Source organism: Pinus tabuliformis, chromosome 5_2 (assembly GCF_031772625.1).
Source record: "Pinus tabuliformis cultivar Carrire ecotype Pingquan chromosome 5_2, CPIR1, whole genome shotgun sequence".
Taxonomy (NCBI): domain Eukaryota; kingdom Viridiplantae; phylum Streptophyta; class Pinopsida; order Pinales; family Pinaceae; genus Pinus; species Pinus tabuliformis.
In genome coordinates this window covers 196563336-196571880 of record NC_142306.1, presented here as the reverse complement: position 1 = coordinate 196571880, position 8545 = coordinate 196563336, and positions in this window count along the sequence as shown.

Genomic DNA, 8545 nt, shown 5'->3' with positions numbered 1-8545 from the left:
TTGCGCGCATGCATATGATCCCACCCATTTGGCACACTCATTGAGGGGAAGACAAGAATAAAGTCCAACTAGAGCTGAATATGTACTTCAATAAGTTGATGCGCATGGTCACCAACACACACTTGGATATTAGCATAGACACTATGCATCAGTATGTTGCTAGTCCAACCACACTCAAGATGATGATGCACATGCTATCAAACGAGTTGGACAGAGGGGCCATATCAGTGTACCCGGATGTAATAGAGGCAAGATTTCATTTTCAGTAGGATGTCACCATTGAGCGCACTAACGCCATCACGGATGACCAAGCTTGGCATCAGTTCGCCACCATTGATCATCACAAGGATGTCAAAAAGTTGGTCTCACCACAACAGTCAGAATGTTAGTGATGTCTTGCATGGTTTGCTTAAGCCATTTTGTCTCACATGTGTACATGTGCAGAGTGTATGTAACGTCTTGTCAAGTGTAAGTTCAAGTGTCGACAGTTGAATGTAACAGTCATAAAGTAGTTGAAGAGTCATGAGGGTAGATGAACTGTCACAAAGGGGGATGTCAAGGGTCACCCCACCCTTTGCTATAAATAGAACCTCATAACTCATTGTAAAGGCTTTTGGTCATCCAAGATTCCAATAGGAGTATATTAGAGAAAGCTTGGACAATATTGTAACGAGCCTTGGGTTTTCCACTGTGCAGAGCTAGTATATCTCTTTGGAGGATTAGGCGGTTGTGGCTGTAATGTTTCGCTATCGGAACTAGTGGTTGGACATGGATGTATTGTATGAATGGAACTTACACTTCTTAATATAATAGATCGAGCACATTTCATGCATATGTCGCATTGTATTCCATCTATCTTGTCTACTCTAAATGATATATGTATTTGTTTGCTTACGCATGCATGTATGGACTATTCTATATAAGTATGTATGAATCTTACTGAAATGTGATGACTGGTTTAACCATCACTTTGGATTTCTTGCTAACTTGTTTTCTAGCTTGTGATGCATCTTCACTCATGTGTTCCCTTCCAAGCCATGTACTATTATAGGTTTCCAAGGGGCACACTCTCCCCACTTTCCGTGTGTTAGAACCGTTCATGCACCTTCCTTGACTTGCCACAGCTGTCACACCCTTGCTACCAATAGGGACATCTTACTTGCCTCTGTGCGAAACCGTGGTGAAGGCGATACCATATGACCCATTGCTTGGAATCCTAGACCAAACAGTCCGAGGTCTAATTGCGATTTCTTACCGGGGAGATCCCCTGACATGTTGGCGGGTCCAACACCGTCAACAGATAAACATGTCACTTGATCTACAACCGACGAAAGCATCAACTGTAGCTAACCAAGGTCTTCCTAGAATTAATGGATGTCCTCCTAAATTATACTTGGGTGTTAAAACCATGAATTCGAAAGGATATTCCCAAGAATCTAAGGATACACAAACATCTTCTAACACACCATTAGGTTTAATTACAGACCTATTTTCTAATTACAATAATGTTGTTGTGTATTGAAGATTAGGAAACCTTTGTGAATCCATGATTTGTTTACTCATTATGTTTATGGCTACTCCTAGATCAATCAATGTGTTTGGTATTTCAATTCCATTGATGTAAATTTTCACAATGGGGCTCCCTAGATCTAGATATTTTTGTATTGTGCTTTCCCCATCATGATGTCTACAATTTTCCCAACTAATTAAATCCTTTTTATGTCTTTTCTTTTTCTTCCTGATCTTTGAGTACTCAATTCCTTGATTGTTTTTGCAAAAATTGGTATTTCTTTTATAGCTTGCAATAAAGGAATTTTTATACAAACATTTCTTAATTCATCCAACATATTATAATGAGACAATGTGATTTGTTTTTCTACTCCTTCATCAATTTTCAATCGTTCAGGAAAAGGTGGTTTAATGGATATTGAGGGTTGTTCTATAATAGGAGTATCATCAGAATTTATAGGAACATTCTTTGTTTGATTATTTTCTTTCCGAGGAAGAGAGATTTCTCCTTCTTCAGATTGATTTTTATCTTTTTGAAGATTTGTCCTTGCTTCCTGAATAACAACAGCAGGTTTTCTTTGTAATACTATATCAAATCTTAATTGAACATTATTTAGATCTAGTGGAGTTATTACATAGGTTTCAGGATTTTTCCCTTCCATATTGTAAACATGTTGTGACATTTTATTTTTTGGATTCGGAAGTGGTTGAGCAGGTAATTGATTTGGTTTTTGTGCAAATGGTAGGGAGAGCTATGGATTTTGATTTTGGATTTGAACTTGAGGTAATTGATTAGCTTGAGGAATTTGATAAGATTAAGGAATTTGATTAGATTGAGGTAAGAAATATGGTGGGAGATTAGGATAGGATGGTGAATATTGTTGCTATTGAGCATAAGCCCCATAAGGATTTTTCCATCCTTGATTCCAAGATTGTGATTGTGGCTGTGCCCAAGGATGCCAAGATGGAATCCAATTATTTTGTGAAGATTGAGAAAATTGTTGTGATTTAAAGCCTTGTGGTTGATTTGCTTGAGTGTTCTACCATGGTCTTTTGGCAATAAAATAAAGAGGGTCTACTTGTTCTGGTATTCCTTCATCATTAAATACAACCTTAAGACCTGGTAGAGAAGGATATTCTTTAATATTATGGGTCCTGCACATATGACACAATTTTCTATGGTTTTTAAGTCTAAAGGACATTCTCTTAGAGTATGCTTCTTTCTACACCTGGGAAAAAGATGGATAACGAAGAATTTTCAGTGTTTTGCTTGTTTTGTATTTTAAGGGTGTCAATTTGTTCACTAAGACTCCCTAAAATATATGTCTTAAAAGTATGAAGAAAGCTTCCTAACTCTGCCCTACTGATTGTCCTAGATGCAGATTTATTGATTCTTGATAAGAGATAATCCTTAAGACTTTTTCCAACTCATGCTTTACCCCTTGAGATATGTACACATAGATCACAAATATCTGAAAATGGTAATGGATAAATATCTCCTTTTCTTGTCAAGTTAAGGAGATCAACCCACTCATTCCTGATATATTTGAGTAGGAGCGATTTCAAAGTTTCCTCGTCCAGACTAGCCATTTTTTTCCCTTTTAATATTATAAACAAATCTCTCGACTAAGTCTTCAAGATTCTCATATTCTTTTTGTGTCATTTTGAAGACTTCATCCCTAATGTTGTGAAGCATACAATAATCATTATATTTCTCTAAGAATTCTTCTTTCATTTGTGCCCATGTCCCTATATTTCTCTAAGAATTCTTCTTTCATTTGTGCCCATGTGCCTACATCCCCAACCATTTCAATGTTGAATCCTTTAAGGTAGTAGGGAACAATTTTAATTTTTGAGCATCATGTAGATAATCGTATGATCTGCATAATACTTCAAATTCAAAGAGAAATGTCTCTGGGTCTTCACTTCTTTTTGCATGGAAATTAAGAAGAATATAAGGTGAAATATTTTTCATTGTGAGGGTTGTATCCTCATCAAAGATAGGAGATCCAAAATGGTCTTGATCTCCTCTACTTCTACCTCCTCCTCTGCCTCTATCTCCACCTCCTCCTCTACCTCTACCTCCCCCTCCAATCCTAGGTTGTTCACCATTGACATTGTGTACTTCTCTGTCTCGTTCTTCAATCATGATGGATTCTTCAGTGTCTTTTCCCTCTATGAATGGATAATCAAGATGCATTTCTTGTTCCTCCTCTTCACTAGGAATTTCTAATTCTTCTCCTAGAATTTGTTCACCAGTGGAAGATAGAAAAAATACTCCTGTAGTTGGGGATGTAGGATCTTCTTCCATTATAGCTTCAATAGATGAAGTAGGTGAAGTTTTGGATTGGATTTCAGATCTTCAGACTTCAGGAAGTCTTTGTTGGCCTATGGATGGAATTCGAGTTTGAGTGGATGGTGTGGAGCTTCGATGTCATGGTGGAGTGAGCGGATTTGTGGGAATTAAGTTTCTTCCTTTTTCTAAAAATCTACCTCTAGAGTCTCTTTCCCTACGCATATCATGCTTTTATTTGATTTTTTTTAACTTCTATTTGCACTTCCCCGACAACAATGCCAAAATTTTTAGTCAATTTAATGTTCTTAAATTGTAAGAATAAATTATCAACCAGGGTAGGTAAATTGATGAAGTGCAAGTGCATTGTATGTGACATAAGTCTTTTATGTTGTTAAAGTGATTATGTTATCATTATCTAAGTTAATGTCAAACTCTAGAACTAGTGTTGAGATGATGTTATTATCTATACTAGGATGTTATTCCTAAGATTTTATTGTTAATTGATTATTAGTTATGATTGAATTGAGTTTTTAGAATGATTGGATAATGATTTTAACTCTTTTCAATGAATATGTTATGTTAATATTTTTTTCAACTTATCAATTGTTTTTGGATTTTTATGCTGTAGCTAAACAAAGCTAACTATGAAAGCATGAAATGACATAAAAAAAATCCTAATTTATCAACTTGGAAATGAAATGTGCTTGAATTTAGAAGTTGAGAAAGACGACCACTCTTATCTACTGCAACTTTCTTTTAATGCAAAAAGCAAAATAAAAACGAGATTACTGAGCTATGATATCACTAAGCTATACTAGGAAAATGAATGAAACAAAATTACTGGGTTTATGCTAGGTATTAAGCAAATGAAATTACTGAGTTTATGCTAGGTATTAAGCAAAAAATAATACTGAGTTTATGCTAGGTATTAAGCAAACGAAATGAATGATACAGAAATCAATCAAGTGAAACTAGTTGCGAACTTCATTGAACTGCATCTTAAAAACATGAAAACAGGGCATCCTTGAATTAAATCTATGCGACAAAAGAAAATCTAATTACTGTGAATCAAATACCCGATCTGCACGCAGTGGCCCTCCACGAGGTAGTCAATCGCCTTAAATCAATAGCACATAAAAGATATGAAACAAGAACTTTGCATTAAGCGAAAAAGAGTTCTACATGATGCTCAAATTACATACAGTGGCACACACATTACACAGAGCTGCCAATGTTTTTATAGAGTTCTTATTAATAATATGAGAAATTTAAGCCTATAGGACTTCACTATAATCCTTATCAAAACTAAATCATATCGCTTATTTGTCGATTTTCTATTGAAAAATCAAATCGATGAAATCTCTTAAAATTCGGACTTTGTTCCAGTGTGCTGTCCTGCTGTTGACTGCCATGGTTGACCATGTTATAGTGTAGATATCCTAGTGAATTAGCTTGAGTAAATAGGAAGAAATCCATGAGAGGATCATTCCCTATCTACCCATATACTCCTCTGCTGAGCTGGCGTACTTGAACCCCATCAGCAATGGAAGTAGCTGCAAATCTGTGGATTGGCTACAAAATCAGATCAATTCTGTAGCTGCATGTAAAATTTAATAGAATAATAAGGCATATTGAAAAAATATGAAAAAGAGGACATAGGAATGTTTATCTTGTCAAAACCTTATGTTTACTGCATTTATTTGGATGATAGCAGTAGGAAAAGGGAGGTAAATATGGACAAAAAGGATGTCAAGATAAGGTAGTTCTTGGACTCTACAATAAGATTTCACAGATTGGATTGAAGGGACAACTTCTAGGAAAAGCTAAATGGTACAACAGAGAGAAGGTGGAGGAAAATTTTCCTCACCTCATTTAGTAGAAGCTTTTGGGGACCAAAATCCTCCAAAAATGGGGAGGTGTGATATGGATTGGATCATTATATTTTTTTCATCCATATTGATGCATTTAGAGTGGATGAATCAGCTCATGTGACCGTTTTTATCGGTGGGACCTAGCTTGACAAAACAAGGTCTGAAACCTTCCGGTAGCATTTTGAGGAATCAAACGATGTTTTTTGGGGGTAAAATTTTTCCTCATTAGCGCAGAACCATTTCATGCTATTATACACTCATATATCTTTCCAATGATGTAAGAATCATGTCAATCAGAGGCCGTATGCAAAATTTATGCCACTCAGAAGCTGACCTTCTTGTTTTCACATCTATAATTTGAGAGGATGTCACGTCAACCCCCATTATTCATGGAAAATGGGATAGCCACATCAATATGATGCAAAATACTCTAGAATATTCTATATTGTAACTCTAGTTAAGATTTGATGTAGTTAGACTTAACCACTAGTAGGCTATCAAGCTATGTTATAACCGAGCCACTAGGAGGAAGAAGCATTCCACTCTTTTGAGAGAATTTTGTTCCATAACTAAGAAAATATAGCCAGGATAGATAGCAGGTAGAGGACATATAGAGGATCTGTGCACTATAGCATCCCACGGTCCACAAACATTACTTCTTTGTAACTGCAAGCATAATTCTAGACAGAGAAAGAGAATGAAGCGACCTCACCTTCTAGCTGAGTTTTCTCCTGAAAGGGTTTCCTAGAGAGCATATCTCGTGTCTTGTGAGCATGTGTGTTTATTTTGTGGTTCTTTACTTTTCTGCATAATTTCCATTCACATGCATGCACTAATTACAAACAAATTTACATATCTGAAAGTTTAATAATACTGTAATAGTGTAGAATGTCGTATTTTTTATATAATATTATCAGATTTGGTGTGATGAACTATCCAGTGGAATATCCACGACAGTTTACAGATCAAGAATGATGAACAACACAAAAAGGACTTTTAAGTCAACAATATATCAATGTTTAGCCCTAGTAGGTTGAATAATTAGACCCAATGTTATAGAAACATTACATTCATATCTGAAAGAGGGTTTAATAATATTGGTTCTATAGTGTTGATTTGATTGAGAAGGTCACCCTCGCTTTGATACCCATGAGGAGGTTTAATAGTCTGATCCCTCTTGTGAGAGATTTAGGATCAAACTTGCTTTGATTCCATGTGATATTTTAAAATATATTCCATTAGTTAATAATAATGACAAGCCTCCAATCAACCAAAATGTAAATATTGAAGAGGAAGTCTTGATATTTGAAAAGTACTTATCGAATGATAGATTTTTGATACAGATTTGAAAACTCAATATTCTATGATGACTTCATACAAAAAACGTGTCATCCAATATATAATTCACTACAAGAAGAGTTATGAATTTTCTATCATGCCGCCAGTATTATAACTAGCATAACCACATACTAAATATGGTTGAAATACGCTAATAAATATCATTTTCATACACCAATTGGCATATAAAGCTGTAAAATGTCACCGATTGGTGTATATCAACCACATTTACTAATGTGGTTGTGCTATTTGATGACTAACATTACCATGTTTGACTATGGTTGGCATTAGTTGACCATGGTTAAAATTGGTTGGCGAACATCAACCATGGTTGACAATGATTGACCATAATTGGTAGGGTTGACCATGGTTGACAATGGTTTACTATAATTACAATGGTTGGCTTTGGTTGATTATGGTCAACATTAGTTGACCATGGTTGACTATGGATTAAGAGGATAGATGTGGTGGACTAAACATGACCATGGAAGACCAAGTTGACCATGGTTTCCCACACTGACCATCACTGACCATGGTTAATATTGGTTGTTTATAGTTCACCATGGTTGGATGGTTGATAATTGTTGACCATGGTCGACAATGGTTGGCCATGTTTACCATGGTTGAATAATGATTATTAGTATAGATTAAGGTGGGCTAAGGGTGACCATAGATGATGATGTTGAGTATGATTGACCATGGGGACAATAGTTGACAATAATTGGTTATGGTTAACCATGGAGATAATAGTTGGCAATTATTTTCCATGGATGAACATAGCCATAGGAGTTAAACATGGTTCACCATGTTTGACCATTTTAGCCATAGTCAATATAGATTTAACTATGGATGACCATGGTTGTCTACAATTAATTATAATTGGATATGATTGACTATGGTTAAACATGGTTGTTCATGTTTGATCATGGTTAACCATGGTTGAATATGGTTGGGTATGTTAACCATGGTTGACAATGTTGACCATGCATGAACATGGTTTCACCAATTTGACCATGGTTGACCATAACTTTCTATAATATTTTATGGTCATCCATGCTGATAATGGATGGATATGGTTGACCTTTTTTAACCACAGTGACCTTGGTTGAGCACGTTTGATCATTCTAACCATGGTTGACAAGGGTTTTCCATGTTGAGCATGGATTGACCATGGTTTTCTAATGTTGACTATGGTTAACCAAAGATGGCCATGGTTGTTAGAAGTTTGACCATGATTCACTATGTTTGACCATTTTGACCATGATCAATATAGAGTTGACTATGGATGACCATGGTTGTCCATAAATAATTATAGGAGGCTATGATATACTCTTACTAACTATAGCTGACCATGGTTGAATATGGTTGGGTATGTTAACCATGGTTGATGATGTTGACCATGGGTGAACATAGTTTGACCAATTTGACTATGATTGACCATAGTTTTCTATCATAGATTATGGTCATCCATGTTGACAATGGATGGCCATGATTGACCATTTTCAACCATAGTGACCTTGGTTGAGCATGT